Source organism: Pseudophryne corroboree, chromosome 2 (genome assembly GCF_028390025.1).
Source record: "Pseudophryne corroboree isolate aPseCor3 chromosome 2, aPseCor3.hap2, whole genome shotgun sequence".
Taxonomy (NCBI): domain Eukaryota; kingdom Metazoa; phylum Chordata; class Amphibia; order Anura; family Myobatrachidae; genus Pseudophryne; species Pseudophryne corroboree.
In genome coordinates this window covers 32,056,950-32,078,281 of record NC_086445.1, presented here as the reverse complement: position 1 = coordinate 32,078,281, position 21,332 = coordinate 32,056,950, and the positions used below count along the sequence as shown (strand labels likewise).

General features: G+C 43.8%; 1 long non-coding RNA gene across 1 annotated transcript in view; it reads right to left on the bottom strand.

Moving 5' to 3' along the window:
* Nucleotides 1-9,713: 9,713 nt before the first annotated feature.
* The window catches only part of LOC135050476 (uncharacterized), a 106,679-nt gene continuing 95,060 nt past the window's right edge, over nt 9,714-21,332 (bottom strand). The window contains exons 3-4 of the long non-coding RNA XR_010241619.1: nt 10,756-10,857; nt 9,714-10,218 (exon numbers count right to left, since the gene is read on the bottom strand). This is a non-coding gene — a long non-coding RNA (uncharacterized LOC135050476). The remainder of the gene's footprint in view (nt 10,219-10,755; nt 10,858-21,332) is intronic.

Genomic DNA, 21,332 nt, shown 5'->3' with positions numbered 1-21,332 from the left:
CCAGTTCACCTGCCTGAATTAGCTCCGGTGTTGTGAGTAGTGGCTTTGCCGCACCTAACGGCCTTGGCCGTATCTGTCCGTTATTTTCCTTTGGTGTTTTCTGCGGAGGTCTCTGCTTTGGCTGTCCTTGCTGGTATACGACGGTGTCGTGTGGGCTGCATTGCCTTTTGTTATTTGTCTTGGCGGCTGAGCCGCACATACTTTTGTTAGAGTTCTGGAGTTGCCCCTAACTCTGTTTCAGGTTTTAGTTAGAGGTTCCCCTTGTTATCGTCTATCTCAGTTTACGCCTTGTCTCCAACTAAGACCGGGGGGCATCGGAGTTGGGCAGACTTAATCCGCCCTTCAAACGCGGCTGCCGTGGGCCAAAGCAAACATAGTCTCGCAGGCGTAGACTGACCACGAGGGTGAGACAACGGAGTCAGGGCTTCTTGGGGGTATCTGCTGAACTTTATCCTAACTACAGCATTATGTTCCTGTACTCGGAGCTTGTCCACCCTGTTCCTTGAGTACCGAGTACAGTGAACGTAACAATATTCATTTTTGGCCGCAGGTGATGGTGTCTCTGATACTGGAGGTCCCTAATACTAAGTCTAAGTCTGGGGCGTGAAACCCCACAAGGCAGGAAGGGCCAGCTACCCTAGGGCAGCACACCAGTGAGAAGCTAAAGTGTTAATGAATGTTAAGAAGAAAGAAGCTAAAGCTATGCATTAAAAGGTGATACACAAGTGAAAGGTGGAATTAAATGGTTAAAAAAATAGTATTAGTAGAAAAAAATATTTGAAAGTATTACAAAATGTGCTAAATGAAATAGTACAGTGTGCTACCACAAAGCATCTCAGCTCTACTAGCCCAGGGGGCACCGTGCCCCAAACTCATGCATAAAACTAGGAACGGCATCCTACTTGGGTCATATAACTGCCTAGTATAAGGCCACATGGTAATGGCACATACACAAAAATATCTTAATAGGGAGCAAGCTTACCTGGAGACTCCCCTAGGTTCTGCTAATGGCACTACAAGTATCAGCGTGCCCTCCAAATGCTGGTCTCATCCATGCCTTTCAGAACAGCAATAAGAAATGTGGTATCTGCCAATACAATTGATGGATGAAAAGGACACTTTATCTGGAAAGATTCCATTGAGGAATTATGACACGCTCATAAGGAATGTATTGTGATATTTAATATTTATATGTTGTTTGTTACAATGCTAGATGCACGGTTTTTGTTTTACAAATTTATTGTACTGTGTATGTGAAGGTGGTTCAATATATAAGATAACAAGACCCCTCACGTGTGTAATGTTCCCTATTTCATTCTAATATCCTGCCAGAGCAGGCAGACCACTGCTTCCCCTCGTGGCCATTAGGCTGGACCTTCTATCAGTCATACTGTCCTAGCATCAGGTGTAAGATGGCGGGGCTAGCGGAAACATGGTCAAACATTGAGGTGCGCAGAGTGATCTAATTTCTGCATCTAGAGGGATCAGCAGCAGCTGAAATTAATTGCCAACTTGTCCAGGTGTACGGTGATAATGTCATATCATGGAAACAGGTTTGGTTCTCTGGTTTCCTGAAGCTCTGTGCACTCTCCACAGTCAGGGTGCAGGACTTCTTCAGTGCCTGACATTCGACCATGCTGGATATCTTTTGAAAGCTGTGGCCCTTCTTCAGCGCCAGCGAGGTCATTTTGAAGGTGTTGGTCACCACATGGAAGAAGTTGGGTGGGCAAATTATGTCTTCCATTCTCTGCAATGGATTGACCTTCAATACATGCAGCAGAAGCCGCTTACCTATCACAGCTCCTGGCAGATGTACTCATGCTTGCTGGGTTATAAAGGGGCCGATTGAACAGCATGATGCAGTGGTCCGCCTTAATAATGGGTACCACATCATTGTATTTCATGTCGCTCAACAACTTTCAGAGGCCGATGCCAACACCTGGTGGAATGGGTGTGGCAAAACTGCACAGGGACTGGGCCCTGGTTCTGCCAGGTTTGAGATTACTACCCCCTTTGTGAAGTGGGCTCCTCATCACTTGTTGCCACAGATGTTGCCTGGAGAATAGGCCTTGACAGTGTTCACAGTGCATGAAATCTTGGGGAGCCACTTCTTGCATGGTACTGTAGTAGGACACTGATGCCAACATGGGGAACCCAGCATTATGAACAAAGTGTCCCTACTTATAAATCAAGTCCATCTGCTAGCACCTTCCCCTGGAGTGCTTCAGAAAGCTCAGTGCCCTCATTACTTCAAGCTGTGGTGGATGGCTTTTTTGAGTATGTCCACTCGCACTATATGCAATTTTTTTTTGGTATATGCTCTTGAACCATCCCCTTTTCAGGTAAGTACCTGGACCAATACCGGTGGGGCATCTGACAATTTAGGCCACCTTCCATGGAGGAAGCCACGGCTTATTGTAGCTTCTGTCTTCCATGACACAATTTGTCATCCCTGCTCTTGTTGTCTGAACTGCTCAACTCAGAAAAGTTGTGGAGATGGTCTTCTTCACTCCTCTCCATGTTACCATCTCCCCTGTCCATATCCATTGTTTTTACAGGACAAACAAAGTAATTTTTGGAGTGTGTTGCACTGCCTGCCTTTGCCAGCCTACAGTACTTTTTTATCCCTCTTTTTTTAACAAGCCATGCTAAACCCTCTGTTAGCATAGTATTCGCCATGTGGGGACCTGGCTTTCACGTCGCACACCATTTTTAATCTGGAGAGGAGCTCCCACAAGCATAGTGGAATGAGTAGAATGCGCAACACTTTTGCGGGACTTGCTCCAGTTTTGCTCAGGCTCCTGGCCAGAGGGGTGCCGCTCTGATGTCATTGCGTGAACTTCAAGGCTGCTGTTCCCAGGTCTTCCACTAAAGGCGCTGCACCAGGTAGGGGGAGAGGGAGAGATAATTTCTGGGCTCTTGGTTCCGAGCTTATTCCATCACAGGTCCTTAGTATGGGCTCCGTGGCCCTGGGTTAACTTGGAAGGGAAGCTCCCTCTGGATAGGGCAATCCCTCTCCCCCATCGAGGCACCCTCCATTGTTTCCCTTGTGCCACTGCAGTGCCTGTGGGGATAAAGACCAAAGACAAAATTGTAAAAGTACCCAGGTCATTGGTTGTAGGCGGTGGTGTTGTTCCCTATTGCTACAGTGGTCCCCCCGATGCCTGCCTGGCACCATTGCATCACCTGGGGAAATTAAAATAACAAAATCACAATGGAAAAAGTACCTGGAACGTTGATTGCAGGTGGCAGAGTTGTTCCCTATCCCCACAGCGGCACCCCTCTTGGGAAAAGTGGGAAAAGTACCCATGCTGCTAGTTGCAGCCAGCTGGGTTGTCCCCTATCCCTGCATCTGTGCCCATGTTGGCCGTCTGGCACCACTGCGGTGCCTGGCAGAAACACACAAACAAAACGTGAATAGTACCAAGGCCATCAGTTGCATATGGAAGGGTTGTCCCCTATCTTCACAGTAGCATCCCTCATTGTCTGCCTGGTGCCACAGCATAGCCTGGGGGAAAACCCAAAACCAGGAAAAGTACCTGGGCCATCGGCTGCATGCAGTGAGGTTGTCCCCTAACCCCACAGCAGTGAACCTGTTGGCTACCTGGTACCACTGCAGTGCCTGGGGGGAAACTCATAAACAAAACTGAAAAAGTTTCTGGGCCATTGGTTGCAGGCAGCAGGCTTGTCCCTTATCCTAGTAGTGGCACCCCCCCAATTGGCTGCCTGGGACCACTGCAGGACGTGATATTTTTTTTTAAAAAGCACCCATCCTCTTGGTGGATACCCTAGTGGCTGTCAGTTGCAGGCAGTGGCTGTCTCCTGCTCCCTATGCCACCCGCTCCCCTGCACATGGGACTAGGGTAGGAATATATATATATATATATATATATATATATATACTGCTCAAAAAAATAAAGGGAACACTAAAATAACACATCCTAGATCTGAATGAATGAAATATTCTTATTAAATACTTTGTTCTTTACATAGTTGAATGTGCTGACAACAAAATCACACAAAAATTATCAATGGAAAACAAATTTATTAACCCATGGAGGTCTGGATTTGGAGTCACACTCAAAATTAAAGTGGAAAAACACACTACAGGCTGATCCAACTTTGATGTAATATCCTTAAAACAAGTCAAAATGAGGCTCAGTAGTGTGTGTGGCCTCCACGTGCCTGTATGACCTCCCTACAACACCTGGGCATGCTCCTGATGAGGTGGCGGATGGTCTCCTGAGGGATCTCCTCCCAGACCTGGACTAAAGCATCCACCAACTCCTAGACAATCTGTGGTGCAACGTGGCATTGGTGGATGGAGCGAGACATGATGTCCCAGATGTGCTCAATTGGATTCAGGTCTGGGGAATGGGCGGGCCAGTCCATAGCATCAATGCCTTCATCTTGCTGGAACTGCTGACACACTCCAGCCACATGAGGTCTAGCATTGTCTTGCATTAGGAGGAACCCAGGGCCAACCACACCAGCATATGGTCTCACAAGGGGTCTGACGATCTCATCTCGGTACCTAATGGCAGTTAGGCTACCTCTGGCGAGCACATGGAGGGCTGTGCAGCCCCCCAAAGAAATGCCACCCCACACCATTACTGACCCACTGCCAAACCGGTCATGCTGGAGGATGTTGCAGGCAGCAGAACGTTCTCCTTGGCGTCTCCAGACTCTGTCACATCTGTCACATATGCTCAGTGAGAACCTGCTTTCATCTGTGAAGAGCAGAGTGCGCCAGTGGCGAATTTGCCAATCTTGGTGTTCTCTGGCAAATGCCAAACATCCTGCACGGTGTTGGGCTGTAAGCACAACCCCCACCTGTGGACGTCGGGCCCTCATACCACCCTCATGTTTCTGATCGTTAGAGTAGACACATGCACATTTGTGGCTTGCTGGAGGTCATTTTGCAGGGCTCTGGCAGTGCTCCTCCTGTTCCTCCTTGCACAAAGGCGGAGGTAGCAGTCCTGCTGCTGGGTTGTTGCCCTCCTACGGCCTCCTCCACATCTCCTGATGTACTGGCCTGTCTCCTGGTAGCGCCTCCATGCTCTGGACACTACGCTGACAGACACAGCAAACCTTCTTGCCACAGCTCACATTGATGTGCCATCCTGGATGAGCTGCACTACCTGAGCCACTTGAGTGGGTTGTAGACTCCGGCTCATGCTACCACTAGAGTGAAAGCACCGCCAGCTTTCAAAAGTGACCAAAACATCAGCCAGAAAGCATAGGAGCTGAGAAGTGGTCTGTGGTCACCACCTGCAGAACAACTCCTTTATTGGGGGTGTCTTGCTAATTGCCTATAATTCCCACCTGTTGTCTATTCCATTTGCACAACAACATGTGAAATTGATTGTCAATCAGTGTTGCTTCCTAAGTGGACAGTTTGATTTCACAGAAGTGTGATTGACTTGGAGTTACATTGTGTTGTTTAAGTGTTCCCTTTATTTTTTTGAGCAGTGTATATTTATATATATATATATATGTTGGAGATGAGTGGGTTTGGTTCTCCGTGAATCAAACCCACCTGAACATTGAGATCCAAGTTGGGATCCGAGCCCGGCTTGGGTTTTCCTGTCTAACTCAGATCCCAAAACAAGGCAAAACATCATCATTCCGCGGTCAGATTCTCGTGTGTTTTGGATTCTATATAAGTCCCCATGCATCAGCAGCATCTTCACTCCGGCATTGTAGATTGTACAGTGTACATGTGCTGCCTGTCTTTGCTATGCTGTGTGCTATTCTTTAAGTGGGGGCTGCCAGAACTTAAGGAAGGGGCTTCTGTGGTACTCTGGTGTACACAAGGGGCTTCTGCAGGAGTGCTCTATTCATAAAACAGGTGCTTTGGGTGTCCATAAACTGGGGCTGTACAGTGTACATGTGCTGCCTGCTATTCTTTAAGGGTTTGTCTGAAGGAAGGGACTGCTGTGGTACCCTGGTGTACACAAGGGGCTGCATCAGTGGGTGCTCTGTCCATAAACTGGGTCTGTCTGTCTGAAAGGGGCTGCTCTGTGTGTGATATAAAAAATAATAATACATATTTCTGACTCATTTGCGCGACACTGTAACCGCTGGTCTGTGATATAAAAAATAATAATACATATTTCTGACTCATTTGTGCAACACTGTCAGTGAAGCTAACCTGCAGTGTGTAATAATATATATTTCTGACTCATTTGTGCAACACTGCCAGTGAAGCTAACCTGCAGTGTGTAATAATATATATTTCTGATATATTGTACGACACTGTAACCGCAACGTGTGATATAAAAAATAATACATATTTCTGATTTATATGTGCGACACTGTTGATGAAGCTAAACCACAGTTTGTAATAATATATATTTCTGAGTCAAGACCTCATAAACCAATTCTATTTATTGAAAAATAGAACTAAGGGCTGCAGTCGGTTGGTATTCTAAAACAGTAATTCCTAGTGTAGGTTTGATTTATGTAATGATGTAAAATAAGTTCTCTGAGGTCTGCACACTCACTGATGCAAAGGAGCAGAATAACACTCTCTCTCTCATTTCCTTTTATTTTTTTTTAGTAATTATTTGGATTTTTTTACCTAAAGGTTATTGTTTCAGTAGCTGAGTGTGATTTTTTTCCAGATTAATTAATGTTCCATAACAGGGAGTAACTTTGTATAAATTATCCCTAAAAGGGAGCAACTTTGTATGAATTACCAGCCACTCATCAAAGTTAAATATAGGGCCTGGCTGCATATTACATCTCTCTCCTCCTTTACAGCACTTTAATGAGAAAAAAAAAATTGACCAGAGCTGACCTGAAATGTTGTAATATGAGTTATATGTAGTTGTCTGTATATTGGATTAGCTTGTCAGTCTGAGCTCTGCCAGTGATTTACTGGAGTTACCTCTGAATCCTCTGGTTTATTTTTTACCTCAGAATTATTTTTACACATGCAGCTGCGCACCCGGACTCCTCAGGTTAGACTGCAGGCTGGTTTCAGCACTGAGGACAGTTCGCTCATAGACAGAGCAGCTTCCCCTCCACTGTCACAGCGTTCCTAGGGGGTCATTCCGACCCGATCGCACACTGCAGTTTTTCACAGCCGTGCGATCGGGTCCAGAATACGAATGCGCTGCGGCCACAATGTGCAGGTGCGTCGCTGCCTGGTGACAGGGAAAGCCGGCAACAATTGTTCTAATGAAGATTTTTAACGCAGCAGCGACCGCTAGGTGACTGACAGCAGGAAGGCATTCCGGGGTGGAGAGGAAAACGCAGGGGTGTCCTGGTATTTTCAGGGCGGGTGTCTGATGTCAATTCCGGCACCTGACAGTCTGAAGTGATCGCAGCGGCTGAGTAAGTTCAGAGCTACAGTACTCAGAAACTGCACAAAATGTTTTTGTACAGCTGCCCTGCACAAGCGTTCGTACACTTACACAGCTAAAATACACTCCCCAATAGGCGGCGACTATCTGATCGCACGGGCTGCAAAAATTTGCAGCGTGCGATCAACTCGGAATGCCCCCCCCCCCCCCCAGACTCCTTAATATGAGCTGCAGGCTGGTTTCAGCACTGAGGACAGCTCCCGCACAGACGGGGCAGCTTCCTCTCAGCTACCACAGCACTGACGAAGCCCCAGGTTGGTTCAGCACTGAGGACAGCTCCCTCACAGACGGGGCAGCTTCCTCTCAGCTACCACAGCACTGACGAAGCCCCAGCTTGGGCTGCAGGGCTAGGTTCAGCACTGAGGAAGCCTCAGCTTGGGCAGCAGGGCTAGGTTCAGCACTGAGGACAAGTGATAGTGGACAAGTGATAGTGGACAAGTATAGTGCTCTCATAGATAGGACACCTTCTGCTTCATTCACTGTCACAGCTCTGACTCCCGTAGGGGTGGGAGTTCAAAGAGTGCTATGGAGGAAGGAGCTGTGTGAATAGCAGACATCTCGCTCTCTCTCTGAGGTGAGTCCCAGCGGTGATCTCCCCTGGGGCAGTTCTCAGGGCTGCTGCTTCAGGTACCTCTTACAATCAGGCCCCTCTCCTTCAACTGTTGACCCGTCTGATGACTCTGCTGACAGAGAGCGTAGAGCTGTCATTTATGCTGTGCTGCCCAGAGTTTCGGATCTCTCCTGCTCTGGTCTTACACCCCTACAGCAGTCCAGAGCATATGGTAATTCTATAAAGCCATAACAATCAGTTATACCCCTTTCAGACCCCGGCAAATATTGGGTAAGACCAGGCTTTTTTAACATGACTCTAACCCAGGTCCAAGCTCAGAGAACTCCATTCTCAGAACACCGTAGACCCTGTTTTTTCATGGGTTGACCGCTTTCACACATAAGCCATGTCTGCCCTGGCATTCACCACAGCTGACTAACACTTACCGGTGATTACCCCACCCCTCAGTCCAGCTCTACTTGCCTTCAACAGCTGCAGCAGCCTGATCCTGCATAGAACAAGCAAGACAAGCCAGCTCTGAATGAGGGAGAGGAGGGAGGTGGCATACAGCCAGAGAATGGTGCCAGTCACTGGGTGGGGAGTGCTGCTGGCCACCGCGCCCTCTGATTGGCTGAGGCTCTGACAGCTATTGTAGGACAGAAGCCCTCTCCCCCTCCAGGTGGCAACCATACAGAAAATCTGCTCATTCAATAGGCCCCCATCCACTAGTGCGACATGGGCTTTTTTATGCGATTGAGATGAATTGCTGAGATGGATTGTATGAAAAGTATCACATCACATGTCCTTTTTGTGCGATTGCGATGCGAGGCGCATTCCCGTGTGCATCGCAGTCACAGATGACACAGACTGACCATTATATTTATCTCAATCGCACAGAAATAGGTTTAATAACGTTAGATCGCATGAGATAAATCACATGTAAAAAATAAACTCAAGTAGTAAATCGCAATCGCAGGGCTCCGGGGAAGCTGCCGGCCAGATTGCAGGAAAAAAGGATCCAGCCCATTGCTGAGATAAATCTAGTTATTAGATGGGGGCCTTTAGTGCAACTCAGGGCCAAATACCTAGGTTGTACCATTCAGACTTGGGCCGGGGTACTGACTCAGATAGCAAGTTCCTAGAATAACCCTGGTCGATTGGTGGGTCGAGGACCCGGGACTGTAAACCCAGGTCAGACCCTTTCAAGCATAAGCAGGACCTCTGTAGTCTCACCGTGCCCCAGCAATATCCGGGGATTGTGCTTATGTCTGAAAGGGGTATAATTAGGCTCCATTTGGTCCTGCAGTGTTCTTGGCAGCATGTTTGAGCCCCACGTCAATAGTACAATAAATGTTATACTTAACATCTCCTTCTATCTTATTCTGAAATAACCCTTTTTAATATATAGAAATGACAGCACTATGGACAGTTATGCTTGTTTGTATGCTATTAAATTGCCATTCACCTAAAGCAGGATTAGAGATTAACATTTTATGTAAAAAAAGTTTAAACTGATATTTTTGTTGTCACAGACTGCGCTTTATCTAATTACAGAGGAATAACATCATAAGACCAGAAATAAGAATAAGCCATTAAGACTGTAGAAGAAGAGAATAATGAACTGCCTAGTACAGTGATGGCTAACCTTGACACTCCAGCTGTTGTTGAACTACACATCCCAGCATGACCTGCATCAGTTTTAGCATGGCCAAATAGAAAAAACTGTAGAAGGGCATGCTGGGATGTGTAGTTCAACAACAGCTGGAGTGTCAAGGTTAGCCATCACTGGCCTAGTAGAACCTTTACACCAGCAGATGCAACGTTATACATCCCAGTTTACATGACTCAATAAATCAGACATATTTGTAGATAGTTTTATTTGTAGATTATGTTAGTGAGATTCATATTCCTATAGCTGTACAACTTGTGACTATTGCCAGCGCTATATTACCAGCCGGTGATCTTTGACATTAGTTTTGTAACTAATGATAAAATTTTGGTAAAGATTTCTTAAAATGTTTTCTCAATACATCATCCCGGATTCCATAGATTATAGGACTGAGGAATCTCGGCACATAGGTGAACATAAAAAAGTTGAACAATTGTATGGGCTCCTCTGCTTGTACAGAAAATGCCAGTGAGAGAACAGTTAGTAATGAAGACAGGCATAGGAGAAACTGGAAGGCGTGGAGCAGAACTGTCTTCCCGGCTTTGGCTGCAGAAGATGACTGAGAACTTGCTTTTAGGGCAACCAGCATAATCTTGACATATGTAAATATGATGACAAGTCCCACAGAGCTGAAACACAGAATGAGATTAACGGACCTAATAACATTTTGAATGTTATTAACTAACAACATATTCTGTGTGCATACAATATAGATGTTGAATATATTGGTAAATGATGAGACCATGACACATAACTCAGTCACATACGGGATCATCATTGCTGAACATATCAAGGTGAAAGCAGCATTAGCTCTTTGTGGGGTGCACAGCTGGACATGTCGCAGTGGGTGGCAAATGGCGACATATTGCTCTACAGCCATGGCTGCCAGGTTGTATGGAGTTACTCTAAATGCCATTGCAGAAACAGTGTACAAAATATAGCACAGTGGCACAGGGACATATACTACATATATAGCTGCAAGAAGAAAGAGGAATGACAGGACTAGATACACTGTGTCATTGATGAGCATGTAAATAAAAAGAACATAACGAGCATTCTGCTGGAGGTCTGGTATGAGGAAGAAGGCGTTCAGCATCACTGTGACAAAGTAGAAGAAGAAACAGAATCCCACTATTATAAGGAATATAATGGTCCACTGTACATACTCTGTTGTTTTGCTGCCAGTGACGGACACTTGAGTCATGTTTTGTTGATTTTCTGATGAGTTGATCATGATTAGAAGAGTAGCGTTCTTCTTTTCCAGGGATCTCATACACAGAAAAATAAATGAAAAATGAATTAGGATCCATGAAAACATTTACTAACCTTTTATTTTTCACAATGACGCAATAGTAGCCCTGATTCAGCGTTAGGAGCAAACAAAAAAGTTACGGTGGTGCTATCAAAATGTATGAGAAATAAATGGCAGGGTGATGTAATGTATACACTGAAGCAAGCACCACTAGGCATAGCCTAGAGTTACTATCCACCTTAAGAAAAATACAGTGATCCCTCCCTTAATGGACCATCTTGGAGTGAAGATGTGTCTAGTATGACATTACAGTAAGGCATGGCTGAGACTTATGATGAGGCCACCAACACTGAAAAGCAAGAAATGTGTTGATACTGTTCTCTAGAGAGGTAACTACAGTTATTAAGATGCAGAATGTTTGGTGATTCTCTGAGATACTGCTTCATTTTGTTGCCATATACTTTTAGGAGCTTTCATTTCTGATAATTTATTTCAGCACCATGTGCTAGTCAATTAGACCCATAATCCCCTGAAAACAGTGGCATTGGTAAACAGCTGCAACTGGGGACTACTTCGATAAACTCAAAGATGGTTCCATTAAAGGACCTCAAAAACACAAGTCAGCCAGGCCATGCTTATTTGCTAGACCCATAGCAGCATGCTCCAGTTTATGCCAAAATTCCCTGGCCATATGAATCTCCTGACAGGCAAAATTCATCAAATCCTTCAGGGACTGGACCTGATGCAAGGAGACCTTACTCTCAGCATGAGATACCACCATCCTTGATTGCAGTCTCACCACCTCATCAAACTGGCAACAGTCTCGTAACTGGTGGTGTGCGTAGACCCCCATGTTTTGGTTTTAATTTTGGTTCTAATTCATCATCGTGTTTTGGTTTTAACAAAACCACCCTCATGTGTTTTGGTTCGGATTCGGTTTTTGGTTCGGTTTTGGATTTCCTTAAAATCATTAAATAAAATTCGATGAGCATTGATTTAAAACAAAAGTTGAAAAAAATTGATACAAATCGATAAAAAAACAGATAAAATCATGTAATTTAAACCTGTTCACATGCAATTCAAAACCCAAGTTAGGTTTTTAATTCTGTGATCTGAGCTGACAACAGACCTGAGCTGGGACTTCGTTCCACTCAGAACACCAAATTGATTCTGAACTGGGACTTGATTCAGTTTGGAACCCCTAAGTTCTGATGTGTTTGTATTTCAGGAAAACCAAATCACATAGCTCTACTAATAACTGGATCCTCTGATTTGTCAGCAGCTGCCAGAAAACCAAAGTATTGTAGGTAAATATTACATGCAGTGCAGAACATCACAGAGAATCTGCTGTGCTGGTAAGAAGGAAGTCATCAAGGTAGGGAGGTAGCCTCTACTGCCAAAAACCCACAACAATACAACAGTGTATAAACAAGGTAAAGATAAATGTGGACCCATCTGTAGGTACAAGATGCTGGACATCCCATGGGTAAGCATCTGTCCACAACATAATCATAAACTCATGAAGCAGATAGAATCTGGCTACAAGGACAGCAAACAGAAAGTAAGGTTTGGCCAGAAGGCAACCCGGCCCAGGAGCCCTGACCAAAACCAATGCAGTCACAGATGGCTTTTAGACCATACGACACACATTTGCAAAAATTGCACTAATAACCAAGCCACCAGCAGTGTATGAGAGGTTCTGAATAAGATGAAATCGAACCAATATCTTTTTTGGAGATGACTTCCACTAGCGACAACACCAGGTTACGAAAATGAGATAACACAAATGGCCTAAACCATGCAACCATCCAACATCCTTCATAACATGCTTCATCAGCACTTGAGCCATGTCAAAGACTGATCATAAATTCTAGCCTTAGTGAAACTGACCAGATTTAATACAAGCAAATGAAAACTGATGCCAAAACCTGGGCAAGGAAGGTTGTGGCAGACCTACAAGGGTACCATGAGAGCTATCAGGCCATGGTCCCAATTCTGATGGGCATGGCACCTTGCTCTGAACACTGGGAGAAGTGTTCCTAGATGTGGTGTGTGTGTATTGTTTGGTAAAATCCTTTGCAGACTGAGGGCCACCACAGTGGAAACAGAAGTGGAGAAAGGACCAAGAAAATCAATGGTGAAGGATCTGATCGCAGTCCAGATGATTAGCTTGGGTAATCTCCACAAACTTGCAATTGAATTACATGATGCAGCAACTGTCCTGCTTATGGCAAATTTGTTCATAATATTCCCTCCATATGAGGCTAGCCATGGATAAAGTTAAGTTAGCAAATGACATTGAAGTGTTTGCCCAGAAGCGTGTCAAAGTAGCACACCATAAGAAAATATTAATTTCCTAGCCAATTGTGGTAGGACAAAAATCTTCCTAACCCACCCAAGCCTTTGAGTCCCTTCTTACTCATCAGTATCATTTCAAGCACAGCCATGTTCTTTCCAGAAAGAAAACCAGGAATGAACCTTGCTGCAAAGGTCCCAGGTCAAATCTGTTTTCCAACCTAGCATAACTTCACAACTAGAACCTAATTACCAAGAGAGAACACCATTCAAGGACTCTGGGACCCTGGGAGCAGCTGAGATGGCCATATGGCCATTGTTGCAAACTTCACATACCTAGTAAAGAACACAAAGACATGCTGGAATGTGAAGAGTAGGAAGCCTCATTTGTGACCGAGGAACTGTGAAGGCAACATCTCCTTCTGTAGTGGTACCTAGCAAAGGTAGAAGCAACCTGAGGGAAAAATGCATCTGAGAGACATTAGAGGAGACAGAAGAGGAAGAAGTAGCAACAGCATACCAATCCATATTCAAATTGTAGAGCCACTCACATACAGGACCAAAACCAAAGCCCACAACTTCAATGACTGGAGCAGAAGCAGCAGGACCTTCATCCGATGCCCAAACCTGGGCAGCCAGACATGTAGAAGAGAAAGCAAAACATAAAAGCACCAAGGAGGGTGGGAGGACTGGCACCACAGCTAAGGTGGAAGAGCCAGGGCAATAGGGAATAAGAAGCTGGAACAGGAAAAATAAATAAATAAGAAGCTGGAACAGGAATAAGAAGTAAGAATCTGGATCAGGAATAAGAAGTGAGTAAGAAGCTGGAGCAGGAATAAGACGTGAGTAAGAATATAGAGCACGAATAAGAAGTGAATAAGAATCTAAAGCACAAATAAGAAGTGAACAAGAATCTTGAGCAGGAAAAAGAAGTGAATAAGAATCTGGAGCACAAATAAGATGTAAATAATAATATGGAACAGGAATAATAATTGAATAAGAAGCTGGAGCAGGAATAAGAAGTGAGTAAGAAGTTGGAGCAGGAATAAGAAGTGAATAAGAAGTTGGAGCAGGAATAAGAAGTGAATAAGAAGTTGGAGCAGGAATAAGAAGTGAGTAAGAAAATGGAGCAGGAACAAGAAGTGAGTAAGAAGTTGGAGCAGGAATAAGAAGTGAATAAGAAGTTGGAGCAGGAATAAGAAGTGAATAAGAAGTTGGAGCAGGAATAAGAAGTGAATAAGGAGCTGGAGCAGGAATAAGAAGTGAATAAGAAGCTGGAGCAGGAATAAGAAGTGAATAAGAAGCTGGAGCAGGAATAAGAAGTGAATAAGAAGCTGGAGCAGGAATAAGAAGTAAATAAGAAGTTGGAGCAGGAATAAGAAGTGAATAAGGAGCTGGAGCAGGAATAAGAAGTGAGTAAGAAGCTGGAGCAGGAATAAGAAGTGAATAAGGAGCTGGAGCAGGAATAAGAAGTGAATAAGAAGCTAGAGCAGGAATAAGGAGTGAATAAGAAGCTGGAGCAGGAATAAGGAGTGAATAAGAAGCTGGAGCAGGAATAAGAAGTGAATAAGAAGCTGGAGCAGGAATAAGAAGTGAATAAGAAGCTGGAACAGGAATAAGAAGTGAATAAGAAGTTGGAGCAGGAATAAGAAGTGAATAAGAAGTTGGAGCAGGAATAAGAAGTGAATAAGGAGCTGGAGCAGGAATAAGAAGTGAATAAGAAGCTGGAGCAGGAATAAGAAGTGAATAAGAAGCTGGAACAGGAATAAGAAGTGAATAAGAAGCTGGAACAGGAATAAGAAGTGAATAAGAAGCTAGAGCAGGAATAAGGAGTGAATAAGAAGCTGGAGCAGGAATAAGAAGTGAATAAGAAGCTGGAGCAGGAATAAGAAGTGAATAAGAAGCTGGAGCAGGAATAAGAAGTGAATAAGAAGCTGGAGCAGGAATAAGAAGTGAATAAGGAGCTGGAGCAGGAATAAGAAGTGAATAAGAAGCTGGAGCAGGAATAAGAAGTGAATAAGAAGCTGGAACAGGAATAAGAAGTGAATAAGAAGCTAGAGCAGGAATAAGGAGTGAATAAGAAGCTGGAGCAGGAATAAGAAGTGAATAAGAAGCTGGAGCAGGAATAAGAAGTGAATAAGAAGCTGGAACAGGAATAAGAAGTGAATAAGAAGTTGGAGCAGGAATAAGAAGTGAATAAGAAGTTGGAGCAGGAATAAGAAGTGAATAAGGAGCTGGAGCAGGAATAAGAAGTGAATAAGAAGCTGGAGCAGGAATAAGAAGTGAATAAGAAGCTGGAACAGGAATAAGAAGTGAATAAGAAGCTGGAGCAGGAATAAGAAGTGAATAAGAAGCTGGAGCAGGAATAAGAAGTGAATAAGAAGCTGGAGCAGGAATAAGAAGTGAATAAGAAGCTGGAACAGGAATAAGAAGTGAATAAGAAGCTGGAGCGGGAATAAGAAGTAAATAAGAAGCTGGAGCAGGAATAAGAAGTGAATAAGAAGCTGGAGCAGGAATAAGACGTGAATAAGAAGCTGGAGCAGGAATAAGAAGTGAAGAAGAAGTTGGAGCAGGAATAAGAAGTGAATAAGAAGCTGGAACAGGAATAAGAAGTGAATAAGAAGCTGGAGCAGGAATAAGAAGTGAATAAGGAGCTGAAGCAGGAATAAGAAGTGAAGAAGGAGCTGGAGCAGGAATAAGACGTGAATAAGAAGCTGGAGCAGGAATAAGAAGTGAAGAAGAAGTTGCAGCAGGAATAAGAAGTGAATAAGAAGCTGGAGCAGGAATAAGAAGTGAATAAGAAGCTGGAGCAGGAATAAGAAGTAAATAAGAAGCTGGAGCAGGAATAAGAAGTGAATAAGAAGCTGGGGCAGGAATAAGAAGTAAATAAGAAGCTGGAGCAGGAATAAGAAGTGAATAAGGAGCTGGAGGAGGAATAAGAAGTGAATAAGAAGCTGGAGCAGGAATAAGACGTGAATAAGAAGCTGGAGCAGGAATAAGAAGTGAATAAGAAGCTGGAGCAGGAATAAGAAGTGAATAAGAAGCTGGAACAGGAATAAGAAGTGAATAAGAAGTTGGAGCAGGAATAAGAAGTGAATAAGAAGCTGGAGCAGGAATAAGAAGTGAATAAGAAGCTGGAGCAGGAATAAGAAGTGAATAAGAAGTTGGAGCAGGAATAAGAAGTAAATAAGAAGCTGGAGCAGGAATAAGAAGTGAATAAGGAGCTGGAGGAGGAATAAGAAGTGAATAAGAAGCTGGAGCAGGAATAAGACGTGAATAAGAAGCTGGAGCAGGAATAAGAAGTGAATAAGAAGCTGGAGCAGGAATAAGAAGTGAATAAGAAGCTGGAACAGGAATAAGAAGTGAATAAGAAGTTGGAGCAGGAATAAGAAGTGAATAAGAAGCTGGAGCAGGAATAAGAAGTGAATAAGAAGCTGGAGCAGGAATAAGAAGTGAATAAGAAGTTGGAGCAGGAATAAGAAGTGAATAAGGAGCTGGAGCAGGAATAAGAAGTGAATAAGAAGCTGGAGCAGGAATAAGAATTGAATAAGAAGCTGGAGGAGGAATAAGAAGTGAATAAGAAGCTGGAGCAGGAATAAGAATTGAATAAGAAGCTGGAGCAGGAATAAGGAGTGAATAAGAAGCTGGAGCAGGAATAAGAAGTGAATAAGAAGCTGGAGCAGGAATAAGAAGTGAATAAGAAGCTGGAACAGGAATAAGAAGTGAATAAGAAGTTGGAGCAGGAATAAGAAGTGAATAAGAAGTTGGAGCAGGAATAAGAAGTGAATAAGAAGCTGGAGCAGGAATAAGAAGTGAATAAGAAGCTGGAGCAGGAATAAGAAGTGAATAAGGAGCTGGAGCAGGAATAAGAAGTGAATAAGAAGCTGGAGCAGGAATAAGAATTGAATAAGAAGCTGGAGCAGGAATAAGGAGTGAATAAGAAGCTGGAGCAGGAATAAGAAGTGAATAAGAAGCTGGAGCAGGAATAAGGAGTGAATAAGAAGCTGGAGCAGGAATAAGAAGTGAATAAGAAGTTGGAGCAGGAATAAGAAGTGAATAAGAAGCTGGAACAGGAATAAGAAGTGAATAAGAAGTTGGAGCAGGAATAAGAAGTGAATAAGAAGTTGGAGCAGGAATAAGGAGTGAATAAGGAGCTGGAGCAGGAATAAGAAGTGAATAAGAAGCTAGAGCAGGAATAAGGAGTGAATAAGAAGCTGGAGCAGGAATAAGAATTGAATAAGAAGCTGGAGCAGGAATAAGGAGTGAATAAGAAGCTGGAGCAGGAATAAGAAGTGAATAAGAAGCTGGAGCAGGAATAAGAAGTGAATAAGAAGCTGGAACAGGAATAAGAAGTGAATAAGAAGTTGGAGCAGGAATAAGAAGTGAATAAGAAGTTGGAGCAGGAATAAGAAGTGAATAAGGAGCTGGAGCAGGAATAAGAAGTGAATAAGAAGCTAGAGCAGGAATAAGGAGTGAATAAGAAGCTGGAGCAGGAATAAGAAGTGAATAAGAAGCTGGAGCAGGAATAAGACGTGAATAAGGAGCTGGAGCAGGAATAAGAAGTGAGTAAGAAGCTGGAGTAGGAATAAGAAGTGAATAAGAAGCTGGAGCAGGAATAAGAAGTGAATAAGAAGCTGGAACAGGAATAAGAAGTGAATAAGAAGTTGGAGCAGGAATAAGAAGTGAATAAGAAGTTGGAGCAGGAATAAGAAGTGAATAAGGAGCTGGAGCAGGAATAAGAAGTGAATAAGAAGCTGGAGCAGGAATAAGAAGTGAATAAGAAGCTGGAGCAGGAATAAGAAGTAAATAAGAAGCTGGAGCAGGAATAAGAATTGAATAAGAAGCTGGAGCAGGAATAAGGAGTGAATAAGAAGCTGGAGCAGGAATAAGAAGTGAATAAGAAGCTGGAGCAGGAATAAGGAGTGAATAAGAAGCTGGAGCAGGAATAAGAAGTGAATAAGAAGCTGGAACAGGAATAAGAAGTGAATAAGGAGCTGGAGCAGGAATAAGAAGTGAATAAGAAGTTGGAGGAGAAATAAGAAGTAAATAAGAAGTTGGAGCAGGAATAAGAAGTGAATAAGAAGCTGGAGCAGGAATAAGGAGTGAATAAGAAGCTGGAGCAGGAATAAGAAGTGAATAAGAAGCTGGAACAGGAATAAGAAGTGAATAAGAAGCTGGAGCAGGAATAAGAAGTGAATAAGAAGCTGGAGCAGGAATAAGAAGTGAATAAGGAGCTGGAGCAGAAATAAGAAGTGAATAAGAAGCTGGAGCAGGAATAAGAAGTGAATAAGAAGCTGGAGCAGGAATAAGAAGTAAATAAGAAGCTGGAGCAGGAATAAAAAGTGAGTAAGTAGCTGGAGCAGGAATAAGAAGTGAGTAAGAAGCTGGAGCAGGAATAAGAAGTGAATAAGGAGCTGGAGCAGAAATAAAAAGTGATTAAGAAGCTGGAGCAGGAATAAGAAGTGAGTAAGAAGCTGGAGCAGGAATAAGAAGTGAATAAGGAGCTGGAGCAGAAATAAAAAGTGATTAAGAAGCTGGAGCAGGAATAAGAAGTGAGTAAGAATATGAGGCAGGAATATGGGGCAGGAATAAGAAGTGAATAAAGAAGCTGGAGCAGAAATAAAAATTGAATAAGGAGCTTGAGCAGGAATAAGACGTGAATAAGGAGCAGGAATAAGAATTTGGAGCAGGGATAAGATGTGAATAAGGAGATGAAACAGGAATAAGAAGTGAATAAGAATCTGGAGCAGGAAGAAGTGAAAAAGAAGCTGGAACAGGAATAATAATTGAATAAGGAGCTGGAGCAGGAATACGAAGTGAGTAAGAAAATGGAGCAGGAATAAGGAGTGAGTAAGAAGCTGGAGCAGGAATAAGGAGTGAGTAAGAAGCTGGAGCAGGAATAAGAAGTGAGTAAGAAGCTGGAGCAGGAATAAGAAGTGAGTAAGACGTTGAGCAGGAATAAGAAATGAGTAAGAAGCTGAAGCAGGAATAAGAAGTAAATAAGAATCTGGCACAGGAATAAGAAGTAAGAAGCTGGAGCAGGAAAAAAAAGTGAGTAGGAAGCTGGAGAAGGAATACGAAGTGAGTAAGAAGCTGGAGCAGGAATAAGAAGTGAAGAAGAAGCTGGAGCAGGAATAAGAAGTAAATAAGAATCTGGAGCAGGAATAAGAAGCAAGAAGCTGGAGCAGGAATAAGAAGTGAGTAAGAAGCTGGAGCAGGAAAAATAAATGAGTAAGAAGCTGGAGCAGGAATAAGAAGTGAATAAGAAGCTGGAGCAGGAAAAAGAAATGAGTAAGAATCTGGCACAGGAATAAGAAGTAAGAAACTGGAGCAGGAAAAAAAGTGAGTAAGAAGCTGGAGCAGGAATAAGACGTGAATAAGAATCTGGCACAGGAATAAGAAGTAAGAAGCTGGAGCAGGAAAAAAAAGTGAGTAAGAAGCTGGAGCAGGAATAAGACGTGAATAAGAATCTGGCACAGGAATAAGAAGTAAGAAGCTGGAGCAGGAAAAAAAGTGAGTAAGAAGCTGGAGCAGGAATAAGAAGTTAAGAAGAAGCTGGAGCAGGAATAAGAAGTAAATACAATCTGAAGCAGGAATAAGAAGCTGGAGCAGGAATAAGAAGTGAGTAAGAAGCTGGAGCAGGAAAAAGAAATGAGTAAGAAGCTGGAGCAGTAATAAGAAGTGAATAAGAATCTGGCACAGGAATAAAAAGTAAGAAGCTGGAGCAGGAAAAAAGTGAGTAAGAAGCTGGAGCAGGAATTTGAAGTGAGTAAGAAGCTGGAGCAGGAATAAGAAGTGAGTAAGAAGCTGGAGACGGGATCGATTTTGGAAAAGATAACGGCAGTACGGAGCTGATCAAATAGTACCGAAATCAGTGGCAAGGGGTAGGTGTTTTTAACAGAAATCTTATTCAGAGCCCGATAATCAATACATGGTCTGAGCGACCCATCTTTTTTCTCAACAAAAAAGAACCCTGCACTCAATGGAGATTTCGAGGGCCTAATGAAGCCCTTCTTCAGGCTCTCTTGTACATACTCATCCATTGCTGTAGTTTCCGGCCCAGACAGGGCATATAGTCTCCCTTTAGGCAAAGAGGCACCGGGAACTAAGTCAATGGCGCAGTCATAGGACCGATGAGGGGGCAGAATATCCGCATTACCCTTGGAGAAAACATCGGCAAAGTCCTGATATTCCAAAGGAATAAGTTCTGGGGTAACAGCCGCAACCCGGACTGGACGGGAAATACATTCCTTAACACAAAAGGGACCCCATCGGGAAATCTCCCCAGACCGCCAATCTATGGTGGGATTATGAAAGGCAAGCCAGGAGTGATCCAAAACTACGGGGACTGCAGGACAATGGGTAAGGTAAAACTCGATTTTCTCCAAATGTGGGGCCCCCACTGTCAGTTGTACTGGAGGTGTGCGGTGAGTGATTACCCCATTAGAAAGCGGACCACCATCCAAGCCGTGCATGGTGATACATTTATCCAAAGGTATCTGCGGAACGCCCAAAGCCTGAGCCCAACCAAGATCCATGAAATTTCCCGCAGCTCCACTGTCGACGAAGGCTGACACCAACGAACTGAGACTACCAAAGGAAATTTTTTACAGGAACTAATAAGGAATCATTCGAGGAGATCAATTGCAGACCCAAGTGAACCCCCTCACAATTCACTTGGTCAGAGCGTTTCCCTGCTTATTCGGGCAATTACGCGCGACATGTCCCTTGCCACCACAATACAAGCAGAGACCAGAATTTAGCCTTCTGGTTCTTTCCTCTGGGGACATCCGGGAGAGACCCATTTGCATGGGCTCCTCGACGTCCTCAGGGAAAGTATACACACATGGACTAGGCCTGAAACTAGCTCCTCTTTCAGCCCTCTGCTCCTGGAGACGACGATCAATTTTAATAGCAAGCTCCATGAGTTTGTCTAAAGTCTCTGGAGCGGGGTACTGAAGGAGACGGTCTTTAATAACTTCAGACAAACCGAGGCGAAACTGACTGCGCAGGGCCGGGTCATTCCAGCCACAGTCGTTCGACCAACGGCGAAACTCGGTACAAACTCTGCTGGATTTTTCCCTTGCTTAAGTGCACGCAGGTGACTCTCAGCCGACGCTTCTCTATCAGGGTCATCATACAAAAGGCCTAAAGACTTAAAAAAGGCATCTACCGATAGCAAGGCTGCGACATCGG